General features: G+C 53.4%; 1 long non-coding RNA gene across 1 annotated transcript; it reads left to right on the top strand.

The window, feature by feature from the left end:
• Nucleotides 1-35: 35 nt before the first annotated feature.
• Nucleotides 36-15,710, top strand: LOC140406278 (uncharacterized). Its single transcript, XR_011939118.1, has 2 exons — nt 36-2,481; nt 15,519-15,710. It is a non-coding gene; the product is annotated as an uncharacterized lncRNA (long non-coding RNA).
• The last annotated feature ends 263 nt before the right edge of the window (nt 15,711-15,973 follow it).

Below are 15,973 nucleotides of genomic sequence, written 5' to 3'. Positions count from 1 at the left end.
GTGAGTCTGTGTGTGAGAGCTTGTGTGTGAAGATTTATGTGAGTGTGTGTAAGTGTGTGTGTGAGAGCTTGTGTCCATCTGCTTATGTGAGGATAGGACTGCTTGTGTGTGTGAATATGTATGTGTCTGGCCAGCATGTCAGTGCACGTGAGCATATGTTTGTGTATGTGAGTGTTTGTGTGTGTGTGTGTGTGTGAATATGTATGTGTCTGGCCAGCATGTCAGGGCACGTGAGCATATGTTTGTGTGTGTGTGTGTGGCTGTGTGTGTGAATATGTTTGTGTGACTGTGTCGTTGAAGATCTGTGAGTGTGTGTGATATTCTAACCATAGCCAGCAGCAAATAGGGATGGATTATAAAATGCTGTCCCTGTCCCAAACAGAGGGGCCTGCAACCAGTGGAGAAATGAATAATAAAAAGCAGCCATGATGTGGAGATGCCGGTTTTGGACTGGCCTGGGCTCAGTGAGAAGTCTAACAACACCAGGTTAAAGTCCAACAGGTTTGTTTTGATTCACTAGCTTTCGGATCACTGCTCCTTCCTCAGGTGAATGAAGAGGTGTTGTAAGACTTCTTACAATAAAAAGCAGGTTAGAGTCCTGTCTCCTGCTGCTGTGTCTGTTGAGTATATTGAGGCTGTGTGTGACCAGCCCAGCTCCTGAGCAGAGGGCTGAAGACTCTGTTTCTACTGAGTTATGTTCGCAGCAGCATGTTTAAATGGAAATGAGTGAGGATGACTCTCCCACCGGGGGAGTCCAGCAGAGTGACTTTGCTACAGTGACAGGGGTCCACACATATCCGAGCTGTCAGCACACAGTCTGGGAGGCAGGGAAGTGAGGGATATAAAATTTTCAAATTAAACTCCAAAGACACCCGAAGCTGAGTGGAGCTGACACTCGTTCACTCGCTGCCAAAGTCTCCGGGAGGTGGCTGCAAGTTGCTGTGGATGGAGAGCTGTCAGTATGATGTGTGTCACACAACACACATGGGAGAATGTTGGGTAGTAAATGAAGATTGTTAACGTAACCAATGGGTCAGTGTATTGGAGTCCCTTGCAGTGCCACACACACTGTATTCACATGGGAGTCAACTTTTGGGGTAATGTGATCGTCATGGAATAAAGCCTCACAGATTTCAGGGCTAAATCGCTGGCTTTGAATGCAGACCAAGGCAGGCCAGCAGCACGGTTCAATTCCCGTACCTGCATCCCCAAACGGGCTTTTCACAGTAACGTCATTTGAAGCCGACTTGTGACAATAAGCGATTTTCATTTAAATTTTTCAAATGAGTCACCTGGATTGCGAGTGACACAGGACCTGTTGTGTAGCTGAGTGTGTGTGGGGTACAGTTTACAGAGAGCTGAGCCTGGAATGCCTGTGACACAGGAGTTGTTGTGTAGCTGAGTGTGTGTGTGGGGTACAGTTTACAGAGAGCTGGGCCTGGAATGCCTGTGACACAGGAGCTGAGTGTGTGTGAGGTACAGGTTACAGAGAGCTGAGCCTCCTGTATCTCTCTGAGGCTACTTGTCAAAGGCACATTTGCAGCATCAGATCTCTCCCCGTTGCTCAGCGAGTGCTAAGATTCTGAAATGTGTCACGTTTTCCAGCTCTAAACTGTAGCGACTGCCTAAATGTGAATGTCCAGGCAGACACGAAGAGACACACACAGGCACAGGGACACACACACACACAGGCACAGGGACACACACACACAGGCACAGGGACACACACACACAGGCACACACACAGGGACAGACACAGACTCACACACACACACACACAGGGACACAAACACACACACACACACAGGGACACACACAGACTCACACACACACAGACACAGGGACACAAACACACACACAGGGACACACACACAGGCACGTTAAACAAAGAGGTCAGTTTCTAAGCGTGAGCCCCCACTGTAAAAACAGCAAGAATGTTTGGAAGAAATGTGGAAACTTAACATAAAGCAGCAAATCAGGAGTGGCTCTACCTTCTGTAGTCGGAGATGATCAAGCTGCAATGGCCAGTTGTAGATGGTGTTCATTGGGATCTGCGTTGTGGCCGAGGTGTGGATTGGGGCAAGAGAGAGAGAGAGACACAGCCCTGGGATAATCCTTCGAGCAGGGGTCGACAAGCCACCCCCCCAATCTCTGAGGTTTCTCTTGGTCTGGCCCAGACCTGGAGGAGGTGTGTTCAGGTGAGGATAACCGTGAGCTGGTTGGGTATCATTAGTGGGGAGGTGGGGATTCTTTTTGTGACTCATTGGGGGTATTTAAAGAGTAGGAATCCATCTTCTCTCTCTTTACCATGTGGACCTCGTAAGTATAAGTGTCTGAGCTCTGTGTGTGAATGTGTGTGTGTGAGCATGGAGTCGCAGCTCTGATATTTTGCACCCCACAGTACAATTCTGACCTGGGATCTCTCTCCCCAACACCGAGGCTGAGCTGAGGGTGAATCAAGCCCTGGAGATATGTGGAACGGTGAGTATGAAACTCCAATTTCTGTCTCTTTGATTCCTGCCTCATTCTGCTACTGACTGTCTCTTTTCAATCCACTCTCTCTCTCTCTCTCTTTCTTACTGCATTCCACCCAATCTCTCTCTCCCTGTCTTTTCCCTATCTCAATCTCTGTCTTTCATTCCATAACGATGTATGATCTAGCTTTTCTCCACGTTGACTTTCTCACTGTCTCCATCTCTCTCTCTGTCTTTCTCTCTCTCTCTTTCTGTCTTTCTCTGTCCTTCTTTCTCTCTCTGACTCTCTGTCCTTCTTTCTCTCGCTATCTTTCTCTCTGTCCTTCTCTTTCTCTCTGACCTTTCTCTCTGTCCTTCTTTGTCTCTGTCTTTCTCTGTCTCTCTCTCTCTCTCTCTGTCCTTCTTTCTCTCTGTCTTCTCTCTGTCCTTTCTCTCTCTGTCCTTCTTTCTCTCTGTCTTTCTCTCTGTCCTTCTTTCTCTCTCTGTCTTTCACTCTATCTCTCTCTTTCTCTCTGTCCTTCTTTCTCTCTCTCTTTCTGTCCTTCTCTGTCTCTCTTTCTCTGTCTCTCTTTCTCTGTCTCCCTCTCTGTCTCCCTCTCTGTCTCCCTCTCTGTGTCTCCCTCTCTGTGTCTCCCTCTCTGTGTCTCCCTCTCTGTGTCTCCCTCTCTGTGTCTCCCTCTCTGTGTCTCCCTCTCTGTGTCTCCCTCTCTGTGTCTCCCTCTCTGTGTCTCCCTCTCTGTGTCTCCCTCTCTGTGTCTCCCTCTCTGTGTCTCCCTCTCTGTGTCTCCCTCTCTGTGTCTCCCTCTCTGTGTCTCCCTCTCTGTGTCTCCCTCTCTCTGTCTCCCTCTCTCTGTCTCCCTCTCTCTGTCTCCCTCTCTCTGTCTCCCTCTCTCTGTCTCCCTCTCTCTGTCTCCCTCTCTCTGTCTCCCTCTCTCTGTCTCCCTCTCTCTGTCTCCCTCTCTCTGTCTCCCTCTCTGTGTCTCCCTCTCTGTGTCTCCCTCTCTGTGTCTCCCTCTCTGTGTCTCCCTCTCTGTGTCTGTGTCTCCCTCTCTGTGTCTCCCTCTCTGTGTCTCCCTCTCTGTGTCTCCCTCTCTGTGTCTCCCTCTCTGTGTCTCCCTCTCTGTGTCTCCCTCTCTGTGTCTCCCTCTCTGTGTCTCCCTCTCTGTGTCTCCCTCTCTGTGTCTCCCTCTCTGTGTCTCCCTCTCTGTGTCTCCCTCTCTGTGTCTCCCTCTCTGTGTCTCCCTCTCTGTGTCTCCCTCTCTGTGTCTCCCTCTCTGTGTCTCCCTCTCTGTGTCTCCCTCTCTGTGTCTCCCTCTCTGTGTCTCCCTCTCTGTGTCTCCTCTCTCTCTCTGTCTTTCTCTCTCTCTGTCTTTCTCTCTCTCTGTCTTTCTCTCTCTCTGTCTTTCTCTCTCTCTGTCTTTCTCTCTCTCTGTCTTTCTCTCTCTCTGTCTTTCTCTCTCTCTGTCTTTCTCTCTCTCTGTCTTTCTCTCTCTCTGTCTTTCTCTCTCTCTGTCTTTCTCTCTCTCTGTCTTTCTCTCTCTCTGTCTTTCTCTCTCTCTGTCTTTCTCTCTCTCTGTCTTTCTCTCTCTCTGTCTTTCTCTCTCTCTGTCTTTCTCTCTCTCTGTCTTTCTCTCTCTCTGTCTTTCTCTCTCTCTGTCTTTCTCTCTCTCTGTCTTTCTCTCTCTCTGTCTTTCTCTCTCTCTGTCTTTCTCTCTCTCTGTCTTTCTCTCTCTCTGTCTTTCTCTCTCTCTGTCTTTCTCTCTCTCTGTCTTTCTCTCTCTCTGTCTTTCTCTCTCTCTGTCTTTCTCTCTCTCTGTCTTTCTCTCTCTCTGTCTTTCTCTCTCTCTGTCTTTCTCTCTCTCTGTCTTTCTCTCTCTCTGTCTTTCTCTCTCTCTGTCTTTCTCTCTCTCTGTCTTTCTCTCTCTCTGTCTTTCTCTCTCTCTGTCTTTCTCTCTCTCTGTCTTTCTCTCTCTCTGTCTTTCTCTCTCTCTGTCTTTCTCTCTCTCTGTCTTTCTCTCTCTCTGTCTTTCTCTCTCTCTGTCTTTCTCTCTCTCTGTCTTTCTCTCTCTCTGTCTTTCTCTCTCTCTGTCTTTCTCTCTCTCTGTCTTTCTCTCTCTCTGTCTTTCTCTCTCTCTGTCTTTCTCTCTCTCTGTCTTTCTCTCTCTCTGTCTTTCTCTCTCTCTGTCTTTCTCTCTCTCTGTCTTTCTCTCTCTCTGTCTTTCTCTCTCTCTGTCTTTCTCTCTCTCTGTCTTTCTCTCTCTCTGTCTTTCTCTCTCTGTCTTTCTCTCTCTGTCTTTCTCTCTCTGTCTTTCTCTCTCTGTCTTTCTCTCTCTGTCTTTCTCTCTCTGTCTTTCTCTCTCTGTCTTTCTCTCTCTGTCTTTCTCTCTCTGTCTTTCTCTCTCTGTCTTTCTCTCTCTGTCTTTCTCTCTCTGTCTTTCTCTCTCTGTCTTTCTCTCTCTGTCTTTCTCTCTCTGTCTTTCTCTCTCTGTCTTTCTCTCTCTGTCTTTCTCTCTCTGTCTTTCTCTCTCTGTCTTTCTCTCTCTGTCTTTCTCTCTCTGTCTTTCTCTCTCTGTCTTTCTCTCTCTGTCTTTCTCTCTCTGTCTTTCTCTCTCTGTCTTTCTCTCTCTGTCTTTCTCTCTCTGTCTTTCTCTCTCTGTCTTTCTCTCTCTGTCTTTCTCTCTCTGTCTTTCTCTCTCTGTCTTTCTCTCTCTGTCTTTCTCTCTCTGTCTTTCTCTCTCTGTCTTTCTCTCTCTGTCTTTCTCTCTCTGTCTTTCTCTCTCTGTCTTTCTCTCTCTGTCTTTCTCTCTCTGTCTTTCTCTCTCTGTCTTTCTCTCTCTGTCTTTCTCTCTCTGTCTTTCTCTCTCTGTCTTTCTCTCTCTGTCTTTCTCTCTCTGTCTTTCTCTCTCTGTCTTTCTCTCTCTGTCTTTCTCTCTCTGTCTTTCTCTCTCTGTCTTTCTCTCTCTGTCTTTCTCTCTCTGTCTTTCTCTCTCTGTCTTTCTCTCTCTGTCTTTCTCTCTCTGTCTTTCTCTCTCTGTCTTTCTCTCTCTGTCTTTCTCTCTCTGTCTTTCTCTCTCTGTCTTTCTCTCTCTGTCTTTCTCTCTCTGTCTTTCTCTCTCTGTCTTTCTCTCTCTGTCTTTCTCTCTCTGTCTTTCTCTCTCTGTCTTTCTCTCTCTGTCTTTCTCTCTCTGTCTTTCTCTCTCTGTCTTTCTCTCTCTGTCTTTCTCTCTCTGTCTTTCTCTCTCTGTCTTTCTCTCTCTGTCTTTCTCTCTCTGTCTTTCTCTCTCTGTCTTTCTCTCTCTGTCTTTCTCTCTCTGTCTTTCTCTCTCTGTCTTTCTCTCTCTGTCTTTCTCTCTCTGTCTTTCTCTCTCTGTCTTTCTCTCTCTGTCTTTCTCTCTCTGTCTTTCTCTCTCTGTCTTTCTCTCTCTGTCTTTCTCTCTCTGTCTTTCTCTCTCTGTCTTTCTCTCTCTGTCTTTCTCTCTCTGTCTTTCTCTCTCTGTCTTTCTCTCTCTGTCTTTCTCTCTCTGTCTTTCTCTCTCTGTCTTTCTCTCTCTGTCTTTCTCTCTCTGTCTTTCTCTCTCTGTCTTTCTCTCTCTGTCTTTCTCTCTCTGTCTTTCTCTCTCTGTCTTTCTCTCTCTGTCTTTCTCTCTCTGTCTTTCTCTCTCTGTCTTTCTCTCTCTGTCTTTCTCTCTCTGTCTTTCTCTCTCTGTCTTTCTCTCTCTGTCTTTCTCTCTCTGTCTTTCTCTCTCTGTCTTTCTCTCTCTGTCTTTCTCTCTCTGTCTTTCTCTCTCTGTCTTTCTCTCTCTGTCTTTCTCTCTCTGTCTTTCTCTCTCTGTCTTTCTCTCTCTGTCTTTCTCTCTCTGTCTTTCTCTCTCTGTCTTTCTCTCTCTGTCTTTCTCTCTCTGTCTTTCTCTCTCTGTCTTTCTCTCTCTGTCTTTCTCTCTCTGTCTTTCTCTCTCTGTCTTTCTCTCTCTGTCTTTCTCTCTCTGTCTTTCTCTCTCTGTCTTTCTCTCTCTGTCTTTCTCTCTCTGTCTTTCTCTCTCTGTCTTTCTCTCTCTGTCTTTCTCTCTCTGTCTTTCTCTCTCTGTCTTTCTCTCTCTGTCTTTCTCTCTCTGTCTTTCTCTCTCTGTCTTTCTCTCTCTGTCTTTCTCTCTCTGTCTTTCTCTCTCTGTCTTTCTCTCTCTGTCTTTCTCTCTCTGTCTTTCTCTCTCTGTCTTTCTCTCTCTGTCTTTCTCTCTCTGTCTTTCTCTCTCTGTCTTTCTCTCTCTGTCTTTCTCTCTCTGTCTTTCTCTCTCTGTCTTTCTCTCTCTGTCTTTCTCTCTCTGTCTTTCTCTCTCTGTCTTTCTCTCTCTGTCTTTCTCTCTCTGTCTTTCTCTCTCTGTCTTTCTCTCTCTGTCTTTCTCTCTCTGTCTTTCTCTCTCTGTCTTTCTCTCTCTGTCTTTCTCTCTCTGTCTTTCTCTCTCTGTCTTTCTCTCTCTGTCTTTCTCTCTCTGTCTTTCTCTCTCTGTCTTTCTCTCTCTGTCTTTCTCTCTCTGTCTTTCTCTCTCTGTCTTTCTCTCTCTGTCTTTCTCTCTCTGTCTTTCTCTCTCTGTCTTTCTCTCTCTGTCTTTCTCTCTCTGTCTTTCTCTCTCTGTCTTTCTCTCTCTGTCTTTCTCTCTCTGTCTTTCTCTCTCTGTCTTTCTCTCTCTGTCTTTCTCTCTCTGTCTTTCTCTCTCTGTCTTTCTCTCTCTGTCTTTCTCTCTCTGTCTTTCTCTCTCTGTCTTTCTCTCTCTGTCTTTCTCTCTCTGTCTTTCTCTCTCTGTCTTTCTCTCTCTGTCTTTCTCTCTCTGTCTTTCTCTCTCTGTCTTTCTCTCTCTGTCTTTCTCTCTCTGTCTTTCTCTCTCTGTCTTTCTCTCTCTGTCTTTCTCTCTCTGTCTTTCTCTCTCTGTCTTTCTCTCTCTGTCTTTCTCTCTCTGTCTTTCTCTCTCTGTCTTTCTCTCTCTGTCTTTCTCTCTCTGTCTTTCTCTCTCTGTCTTTCTCTCTCTGTCTTTCTCTCTCTGTCTTTCTCTCTCTGTCTTTCTCTCTCTGTCTTTCTCTCTCTGTCTTTCTCTCTCTGTCTTTCTCTCTCTGTCTTTCTCTCTCTGTCTTTCTCTCTCTGTCTTTCTCTCTCTGTCTTTCTCTCTCTGTCTTTCTCTCTCTGTCTTTCTCTCTCTGTCTTTCTCTCTCTGTCTTTCTCTCTCTGTCTTTCTCTCTCTGTCTTTCTCTCTCTGTCTTTCTCTCTCTGTCTTTCTCTCTCTGTCTTTCTCTCTCTGTCTTTCTCTCTCTGTCTTTCTCTCTCTGTCTTTCTCTCTCTGTCTTTCTCTCTCTGTCTTTCTCTCTCTGTCTTTCTCTCTCTGTCTTTCTCTCTCTGTCTTTCTCTCTCTGTCTTTCTCTCTCTGTCTTTCTCTCTCTGTCTTTCTCTCTCTGTCTTTCTCTCTCTGTCTTTCTCTCTCTGTCTTTCTCTCTCTGTCTTTCTCTCTCTGTCTTTCTCTCTCTGTCTTTCTCTCTCTGTCTTTCTCTCTCTGTCTTTCTCTCTCTGTCTTTCTCTCTCTGTCTTTCTCTCTCTGTCTTTCTCTCTCTGTCTTTCTCTCTCTGTCTTTCTCTCTCTGTCTTTCTCTCTCTGTCTTTCTCTCTCTGTCTTTCTCTCTCTGTCTTTCTCTCTCTGTCTTTCTCTCTCTGTCTTTCTCTCTCTGTCTTTCTCTCTCTGTCTTTCTCTCTCTGTCTTTCTCTCTCTGTCTTTCTCTCTCTGTCTTTCTCTCTCTGTCTTTCTCTCTCTGTCTTTCTCTCTCTGTCTTTCTCTCTCTGTCTTTCTCTCTCTGTCTTTCTCTCTCTGTCTTTCTCTCTCTGTCTTTCTCTCTCTGTCTTTCTCTCTCTGTCTTTCTCTCTCTGTCTTTCTCTCTCTGTCTTTCTCTCTCTGTCTTTCTCTCTCTGTCTTTCTCTCTCTGTCTTTCTCTCTCTGTCTTTCTCTCTCTGTCTTTCTCTCTCTGTCTTTCTCTCTCTGTCTTTCTCTCTCTGTCTTTCTCTCTCTGTCTTTCTCTCTCTGTCTTTCTCTCTCTGTCTTTCTCTCTCTGTCTTTCTCTCTCTGTCTTTCTCTCTCTGTCTTTCTCTCTCTGTCTTTCTCTCTCTGTCTTTCTCTCTCTGTCTTTCTCTCTCTGTCTTTCTCTCTCTGTCTTTCTCTCTCTGTCTTTCTCTCTCTGTCTTTCTCTCTCTGTCTTTCTCTCTCTGTCTTTCTCTCTCTGTCTTTCTCTCTCTGTCTTTCTCTCTCTGTCTTTCTCTCTCTGTCTTTCTCTCTCTGTCTTTCTCTCTCTGTCTTTCTCTCTCTGTCTTTCTCTCTCTGTCTTTCTCTCTCTGTCTTTCTCTCTCTGTCTTTCTCTCTCTGTCTTTCTCTCTCTGTCTTTCTCTCTCTGTCTTTCTCTCTCTGTCTTTCTCTCTCTGTCTTTCTCTCTCTGTCTTTCTCTCTCTGTCTTTCTCTCTCTGTCTTTCTCTCTCTCTGTCTTTCTCTCTCTGTCTTTCTCTCTCTGTCTTTCTCTCTCTGTCTTTCTCTCTCTGTCTTTCTCTCTCTGTCTTTCTCTCTCTGTCTTTCTCTCTCTGTCTTTCTCTCTCTGTCTTTCTCTCTCTGTCTTTCTCTCTCTGTCTTTCTCTCTCTGTCTTTCTCTCTCTGTCTTTCTCTCTCTGTCTTTCTCTCTCTGTCTTTCTCTCTCTGTCTTTCTCTCTCTGTCTTTCTCTCTCTGTCTTTCTCTCTCTGTCTTTCTCTCTCTGTCTTTCTCTCTCTGTCTTTCTCTCTCTGTCTTTCTCTCTCTGTCTTTCTCTCTCTGTCTTTCTCTCTCTGTCTTTCTCTCTCTGTCTTTCTCTCTCTGTCTTTCTCTCTCTGTCTTTCTCTCTCTGTCTTTCTCTCTCTGTCTTTCTCTCTCTGTCTTTCTCTCTCTGTCTTTCTCTCTCTGTCTTTCTCTCTCTGTCTTTCTCTCTCTGTCTTTCTCTCTCTGTCTTTCTCTCTCTGTCCTTTCTCTCTCTGTCCTTTCTCTCTCTGTCCTTTCTCTCTCTGTCCTTTCTCTCTCTGTCCTTTCTCTCTCTGTCCTTTCTCTCTCTGTCCTTTCTCTCTCTGTCCTTTCTCTCTCTGTCCTTTCTCTCTCTGTCCTTTCTCTCTCTGTCCTTTCTCTCTCTGTCCTTTCTCTCTCTGTCCTTTCTCTCTCTGTCCTTTCTCTCTCTGTCCTTTCTCTCTCTGTCCTTTCTCTCTCTGTCCTTTCTCTCTCTGTCCTTTCTCTCTCTGTCCTTTCTCTCTCTGTCCTTTCTCTCTCTGTCCTTTCTCTCTCTGTCCTTTCTCTCTCTGTCCTTTCTCTCTCTGTCCTTTCTCTCTCTGTCCTTTCTCTCTCTGTCCTTTCTCTCTCTGTCCTTTCTCTCTCTGTCCTTTCTCTCTCTGTCCTTTCTCTCTCTGTCCTTTCTCTCTCTGTCCTTTCTCTCTCTGTCCTTTCTCTCTCTGTCCTTTCTCTCTCTGTCCTTTCTCTCTCTGTCCTTTCTCTCTCTGTCCTTTCTCTCTCTGTCCTTTCTCTCTCTGTCCTTTCTCTCTCTGTCCTTTCTCTCTCTGTCCTTTCTCTCTCTGTCCTTTCTCTCTCTGTCCTTTCTCTCTCTGTCCTTTCTCTCTCTGTCCTTTCTCTCTCTGTCCTTTCTCTCTCTGTCCTTTCTCTCTCTGTCCTTTCTCTCTCTGTCCTTTCTCTCTCTGTCCTTTCTCTCTCTGTCCTTTCTCTCTCTGTCCTTTCTCTCTCTGTCCTTTCTCTCTCTGTCCTTTCTCTCTCTGTCCTTTCTCTCTCTGTCCTTTCTCTCTCTGTCCTTTCTCTCTCTGTCCTTTCTCTCTCTGTCCTTTCTCTCTCTGTCCTTTCTCTCTCTGTCCTTCCTTCTCTGTCCTTTCTCTCTCTTTCTGTCTTTCTCTGTGTCATTCTCTCTGTGTCTGTCCCCCCCCCCCCGTGTCTGTCCCCCCCCCCCCGTGTCTGCCCCCCCCCCCCCGTGTCTGTCCCCCCCCCCCCGTGTCTGTCCCCCCCCCCCCGTGTCTGTCCCCCCCCCCCCGTGTCTGTCCCCCCCCCCCGTGTCTGTCCCCCCCCCCCCCGTGTCTGTCCCCCCCCCCCCGTGTCTGTCCCCCCCCCCCCGTGTCTGTCCCCCCCCCCCCGTGTCTGTCCCCCCCCCCCCGTGTCTGTCCCCCCCCCCCCGTGTCTGTCCCCCCCCCCCCCGTGTCTGTCCCCCCCCCCCCGTGTCTGTCCCCCCCCCCCCGTGTCTGTCTCCCCCCCCCCCGTGTCTGTCTCCCCCCCCCCCGTGTCTGTCCCCCCCCCCCCGTGTCTGTCCCCCCCCCCCGTGTCTGTCCCCCCCCCCCGTGTCTGTCCCCCCCCCCCCGTGTCCCCCCCCCCCACTGTGTCCCCCCCCCCACTGTGTCCCCCCCCCCACTGTGTCCCCCCCCCCCACTGTGTCCCCCCCCCCCACTGTGTCCCCCCCCCCCCACTGTGTCCCCCCCCCCACTGTGTCCCCCCCCCCACTGTGTCCCCCCCCCCACTGTGTCCCCCCCCCCACTGTGTCCCCCCCCCCACTGTGTCCCCCCCCCCACTGTGTCCCCCCCCCCACTGTGTCCCCCCCCCCACTGTGTCCCCCCCCCCACTGTGTCCCCCCCCCCACTGTGTCCCCCCCCCCACTGTGTCCCCCCCCCCACTGTGTCCCCCCCCCCACTGTGTCCCCCCCCCCACTGTGTCCCCCCCCCCACTGTGTCCCCCCCCCCACTGTGTCCCCCCCCCCACTGTGTCCCCCCCCCCACTGTGTCCCCCCCCCCACTGTGTCCCCCCCCCCACTGTGTCCCCCCCCCCACTGTGTCCCCCCCCCCACTGTGTCCCCCCCCCCACTGTGTCCCCCCCCCCACTGTGTCCCCCCCCCCACTGTGTCCCCCCCCCCACTGTGTCCCCCCCCCCACTGTGTCCCCCCCCCCACTGTGTCCCCCCCCCCACTGTGTCCCCCCCCCCACTGTGTCCCCCCCCCCACTGTGTCCCCCCCCCCACTGTGTCCCCCCCCCCACTGTGTCCCCCCCCCCACTGTGTCCCCCCCCCCACTGTGTCCCCCCCCCCACTGTGTCCCCCCCCCCACTGTGTCCCCCCCCCCACTGTGTCCCCCCCCCCACTGTGTCCCCCCCCCCACTGTGTCCCCCCCCCCCACTGTGTCCCCCCCCCCACTGTGTCCCCCCCCCCACTGTGTCCCCCCCCCCACTGTGTCCCCCCCCCCACTGTGTCCCCCCCCCCACTGTGTCCCCCCCCCCACTGTGTCCCCCCCCCCCACTGTGTCCCCCCCCCCACTGTGTCCCCCCCCCCACTGTGTCCCCCCCCCCACTGTGTCCCCCCCCCCACTGTGTCCCCCCCCCCCACTGTGTCCCCCCCCCCACTGTGTCCCCCCCCCCCACTGTGTCCCCCCCCCCACTGTGTCCCCCCCCCCACTGTGTCCCCCCCCCCCACTGTGTCCCCCCCCCCACTGTGTCCCCCCCCCCACTGTGTCCCCCCCCCCACTGTGTCCCCCCCCCCACTGTGTCCCCCCCCCCACTGTGTCCCCCCCCCCACTGTGTCCCCCCCCCCACTGTGTCCCCCCCCCCACTGTGTCCCCCCCCCCACTGTGTCCCCCCCCCCACTGTGTCCCCCCCCCCACTGTGTCCCCCCCCCCACTGTGTCCCCCCCCCCACTGTGTCCCCCCCCCCACTGTGTCCCCCCCCCCACTGTGTCCCCCCCCCCACTGTGTCCCCCCCCCCACTGTGTCCCCCCCCCCACTGTGTCCCCCCCCCCACTGTGTCCCCCCCCCCACTGTGTCCCCCCCCCCACTGTGTCCCCCCCCCCACTGTGTCCCCCCCCCCACTGTGTCCCCCCCCCCACTGTGTCCCCCCCCCCACTGTGTCCCCCCCCCCACTGTGTCCCCCCCCCCACTGTGTCCCCCCCCCCACTGTGTCCCCCCCCCCACTGTGTCCCCCCCCCCACTGTGTCCCCCCCCCCACTGTGTCCCCCCCCCCACTGTGTCCCCCCCCCCACTGTGTCCCCCCCCCCACTGTGTCCCCCCCCCCACTGTGTCCCCCCCCCCACTGTGTCCCCCCCCCCACTGTGTCCCCCCCCCCACTGTGTCCCCCCCCCCACTGTGTCCCCCCCCCCACTGTGTCCCCCCCCCCACTGTGTCCCCCCCCCCACTGTGTCCCCCCCCCCACTGTGTCCCCCCCCCCACTGTGTCCCCCCCCCCACTGTGTCCCCCCCCCCACTGTGTCCCCCCCCCCCACTGTGTCCCCCCCCCCCACTGTGTCCCCCCCCCCCACTGTGTCCCCCCCCCCCACTGTGTCCCCCCCCCCACTGTGTCCCCCCCCCCACTGTGTCCCCCCCCCCACTGTGTCCCCCCCCCCACTGTGTCCCCCCCCCCCACTGTGTCCCCCCCCCCACTGTGTCCCCCCCCCCACTGTGTCCCCCCCCCCACTGTGTCCCCCCCCCCCACTGTGTCCCCCCCCCCACTGTGTCCCCCCCCCCACTGTGTCCCCCCCCCCACTGTGTCCCCCCCCCCACTGTGTCCCCCCCCCCACTGTGTCCCCCCCCCCACTGTGTCCCCCCCCCCACTGTGTCCCCCCCCCCACTGTGTCCCCCCCCCCACTGTGTCCCCCCCCCCACTGTGTCCCCCCCCCCACTGTGTCCCCCCCCCCACTGTGTCCCCCCCCCCACTGTGTCCCCCCCCCCACTGTGTCCCCCCCCCCACTGTGTCCCCCCCCCCCACTGTGTCCCCCCCCCCACTGTGTCCCCCCCCCCACTGTGTCCCCCCCCCCACTGTGTCCCCCCCCCCACTGTGTCCCCCCCCCCCACTGTGTCCCCCCCCCCACTGTGTCCCCCCCCCCACTGTGTCCCCCCCCCCACTGTGTCCCCCCCCCCACTGTGTCCCCCCCCCCACTGTGTCCCCCCCCCCACTGTGTCCCCCCCCCCACTGTGTCCCCCCCCCCACTGTGTCCCCCCCCCCACTGTGTCCCCCCCCCCACTGTGTCCCCCCCCCCACTGTGTCCCCCCCCCCACTGTGTCCCCCCCCCCACTGTGTCCCCCCCCCCACTGTGTCCCCCCCCCCACTGTGTCCCCCCCCCCACTGTGTCCCCCCCCCCACTGTTTCCCCCCCTCTATTTGCCCCCCCCCCGCCAACTATTCCCACCCCCCCTCAAATTTTTTTACAACCCAAAAACGTTTTCCTGCAATTATTTCCCCCCCTCCAAATATTTTCCCCCCCAAATATAATCCCCCTGGGAAAAAAAACAATCCTCAGGTCAGGTTGGTTGTTTACACATTTTATTGCCAATGTGGATACAGAGCTGGGTGGGGGGGGGGGGGGGTTGGAGGGGTGGGGGGGGGTTGGGTTGGGGGGGGGGCGGTTGGGTTGGGGGGGGGGGGTTGGGCCCCCCAAAACCCTGACCAACACGGGGAGAGTTCAAATGAAATGAAGGTGCAAATCCACTATTTAATTTATTAAAACACATCAGACCCCTCCTGCGTTCCCTCCTGCTCCCACACTCACCTCCTTAATCCCCTCCTGAGGCTGCGTTCCCTCCTGCTCCCAACCTCCACCTCCTTAATCCCCTCCTGAGGCTGCGTTCCCTCCTGCTCCCACTCTCCACCTCCTTAATCCTCTCCTGAGGCTGCGTTCCCTCCTGCTCCCACTCTCCACCTCCTTAATCCCCTCCTGAGGCTGCGTTCCCTCCTGCTCCCACTCTCCACCTCCTTAATCCCCTCCTGAGGCTGCGTTCCCTCCTGCTCCCACTCTCCACCTCCTTAATCCTCTCCTGAGGCTGCGTTCCCTCCTGCTCCCACTCTCCACCTCCTGAATCCTCTCCTGAGGCTGCGTTCCCTCCTGCTCCCACACTCCACCTCCTTAATCCTCTCCTGAGGCTACGTTCCCTCCTGCTCCCAAACTCCACCTCCTTAATCACCTCCTGAGGCTGCGTTCCCTCCTGCTCCCAACCTCCACCTCCTTAATCCCCTCCTGAGGCTGCGTTCCCTCCTGCTCCCACACTCCACCTCCTTAATCCTCTCCTGAGGCTGCGTTCCCTCCTGCTCCCACTCTCCACTTCCTTAATCCCCTCCTGAGGCTGCGTTCCCTCCTGCTCCCACTCTCCACCTCCTTAATCCCCACCTGAGGCTGCGTTCCCTCCTGCTCCCAACCTCCACCTCCTTAATCCCCTCCTGAGGCTGCGTTCCCTCCTGCTCCCACACTCCACCTCCTTAATCACCTCCTGAGGCTGCGTTCCCTCCCGCTCCCACACTCCACCTCCTTAATCCCCTCCTGAGGCTGCGTTCTCTCCTGCTCCCACTCTCCACCTCCTTAATCCCCTCCTGCGGCTGCGTTCCCTCCTGCTCCCACACTCCACCTCCTTAATCACCTCCTGCGGCTGCGTTCCCTCCTGCTCCCACACTCCACCTCCTTAATCCCCTCCTGAGGATGCGTTCCCTCCCGCTCCCACACTCCACCTCCTTAATCCCCTCCTGAGGATGCGTTCCCTCCAGCTCCCACACTCCACCTCCTTAATCCCCTCCTGAGGATGCGTTCCCTCCTGCTCCCACACTCCACCTCCTTAATCACCTCCTGAGGCTGCGTTCCCTCCTGCTCCCACACTCCACCTCCTTAATCACCTGAGGCTGCGTTCCCTCCAGCTCCCACACTCCACCTCCTTAATCCCCACCTGAGGCTGCGTTCCCTCCAGCTCCCACACTCCACCTCCTTAATCCCCTCCTGAGGCTGCGTTCCCTCCAGCTCCCACACGACATCTTGTTCACTGGAATAACTCACCCAACCCTTGGTGTGCAAATGTCACCGGTCTCCCACTCCCCCCAGAGACACTGACTCCTGCCTCTTCTTCCCCCCCCCCCACTCACCCCCAGAGACACTGAGACTCCAGCCCACACCTCCCAAAAAAACAAAATCGAGCCCAACGCTTGAGTGCCGATTAGAATAATGAAACCCCAATAATGCCGGACAAACACACATTGACATTTATTCTGTTTCTCTCAGGTTAGAACTCCTGTCTGAGGATTGCTCACCGAGGAAAGATTCTCTTTGCGTCGTCCAAGCTTCAAAATCAACTTTCCTCGGGGAGAGAAAGCTGGAAATTGATTAAAGCCAAGCGTTATTGAAATAATAAAGGCACAGCAACATTCTGGGACTGCCCTCAATCTGTTTAATAAAACCCATTTTATAAACACGGCCAGACGATGCTACAATTTAGTTGTTTTAAAAAACATTTTATTGAAGTACTTGCATAATTTTTATAACAATAACAAAAGCAATTATAACATAACCATCAACATGGTAGACTAGACATTTCCCACCCAACCCCTTCTGTACATCCCTTAACCATATTGCACCTCTCCTCCCCCTCTTCACAATGCTGCTTCTGCTGACATTAATTTTCCCCGAGAAACTCGACGAACGGCTGCCTCCTCCGAGAGAACCCCAGCATTGACCCC

The sequence above is a fragment of the Scyliorhinus torazame genome, unplaced genomic scaffold, assembly GCF_047496885.1.
Source record: "Scyliorhinus torazame isolate Kashiwa2021f unplaced genomic scaffold, sScyTor2.1 scaffold_406, whole genome shotgun sequence".
In the NCBI taxonomy this organism is placed as follows: domain Eukaryota; kingdom Metazoa; phylum Chordata; class Chondrichthyes; order Carcharhiniformes; family Scyliorhinidae; genus Scyliorhinus; species Scyliorhinus torazame.
The sequence above is the reverse complement of the archived record's forward strand: the minus strand, read 5'-3'. Positions and strand labels throughout refer to the sequence as shown.